This window comes from Benincasa hispida, unplaced genomic scaffold, assembly GCF_009727055.1.
Source record: "Benincasa hispida cultivar B227 unplaced genomic scaffold, ASM972705v1 Contig395, whole genome shotgun sequence".
Lineage (NCBI taxonomy): Eukaryota > Viridiplantae > Streptophyta > Magnoliopsida > Cucurbitales > Cucurbitaceae > Benincasa > Benincasa hispida.
This window is the reverse complement of record NW_024064831.1, coordinates 333,546-335,740: the sequence shown is the minus strand read 5'-3', so window position 1 is coordinate 335,740 and position 2,195 is coordinate 333,546.

Sequence of the window (2,195 nt, the reverse complement as noted above, 5' to 3'; positions counted from 1 at the left end):
GTGGAATTTATTTGCCATCTATATTCCCATATAATTGACAGGAAAAGTTGATGAGATTTCCAGCAGGAAAATGAACATTTTCATTTTGGGGATTGCTTATGATTATTTTTTTCTTTTTCTAAATTATTATAATTAGAATTGGATGCTTGTTTTGAATTTACTATTTAAAATATATTATATTAAAAAAAACAATAAATAGTATATCGTTGTCAGCAAGTAGCAACATGCTGGACAAAGAATAAAATTGGTTTAAATAAATTTTCCTCAAACTTATTTAGTTGAACTTTGCTTTATTATGTTTTAGTTGTTGTAGTTTCAATTTTAATTTATAACAATGTTGTCTTTGTACTTTAGTATGTAACAACTCAATCTTTTAACTTTTAAATTTGTAACAATCAATTAATTTCTATCGTAAAAAATTTCGTCAGAATTAAATGTTGATTACCATTTATTATTTGACAATTTAAACATTATAGCTTATAAACATGTAAAATTATTTTAAATACATATAAATAATAACAAAATTCTCAGTCTATCTGCAATAGACCGTGATAGACTACTATTTGTTTCTATCACGATACGGATAGAAATAGATAGTAGTCTATTGCAGTCTATCATAGATAGACAGTGAAATCTTACTATATTTGTAAATATTTTTTTTGTTCATTTTCCTATTTGAAAACAATCCTATAAACATATTGGATTCATAATTAGTTAATTGATCTACTTATATAAGATATTTCATTAAATCTTTACAATGATTTTCACAATGAGAACTAAATCATGACACATTTAAAATTACAAGGACTAAATTGTTACATACTTGGGGTTAAAGACTACATTATTATAAAATTAAGAGTATATGAACTAAATTATTACACATCAAAATTCGAGAACTAAATTATTACCTCTAAAAGTTTTAGAGACAAAAAATGATCTTTAACCAATAAAATATATGCAAAGGAAAAAAATGAATTTATATTTGGTATGTAATCTAAATTCTAAAGGTTTGCTAAGTCAAACATATATAATTTTTCTTTCTGACAATATTTGACGTTGAGGATAAATCTCTGATTTCTAGATTGATAGTATAAGCATTATTCTAGTTCAACTATGCTCATTTTGAGAGGTCAAATAAATTTATTAGTACACATCTTGGTTGTCACGTTTGTTTATAAAAATCATGTTTTTTCAGTGTGTTTAGATTTTGAATTAAAAATTTCAAAATGTAGAATTATATTGTTTTTAAAAATGGATAAAAACTGAAAGAATCGAACGTCTCGATCCCACAGCAGAAACAATGGAATCACGTGCTTTGATTTCTTATTAGAATTAAAAACATACTTAATCAATAAATACGTTAAGCACAAGAGAAACATTCCTTTGTAGACATGTAGTTGTAGCTAGATGCTCCTCCACGAGATCTTTCTCGCTATGACTCTGGTAAGGATTCGACTTGTAGGAGTCTCCTTTGAAAAAAAAAATGAAGGAACTAGGGAGGGAGAATGTAAACCCCGAACCCCATTTTTCCTACATAGGTATATTCATTAATATGTTAAGTATGTTAAGCATGAGTTAATGTTATGTTTGTAAGGAAGTGCATGAAGATGATTAAGGAAGAAAGGAATAAAGTTCTAAGTATTGAAATATATGGTTCTCGGGTGGTAATTCAAAGGGCAATGGATGAAGAAAAATTGGTTAATTATGGAAGCCAAAAATGGCCATGCATTGGAAATTTTAAGGCATTAAAGCTTGGAGTATGCGACAACCAAGGCTTGTAGAGGTTATTTGAAGTTGTGATAAGCACGAGACCATGCCATGAAGATGAGTGTGGCCATGAGGTTACACATGGGCAATTCGTTGAACAAGCCCATGCAAGGTTAGTTGGGTAATAGTGTGCTAGGCAAGTGTGATAGGCGATGGGCATGATGAGGCATTGGCTAAGTATGAGTTGCGAGCAAGGAAGGCCTTAGGCCAAGCGTGGGCACACGGCATGTCAAGGTATGTGATGGCTGAAGGGGGCATGCGGCCAAAAGAGGCATGCAATGACCGAGAGGGGCATGCGGCTAAAAAGCATCTAAAAAGTGCTTTTATTACCTTCAAATTAAGAACTAATATTGCTAGTTTTGTTTAGTTTGACGTGGTTTATTGAGTAATTTTCCGAAACTAAGCATCAAGAGCAATTTGTGCGAAAA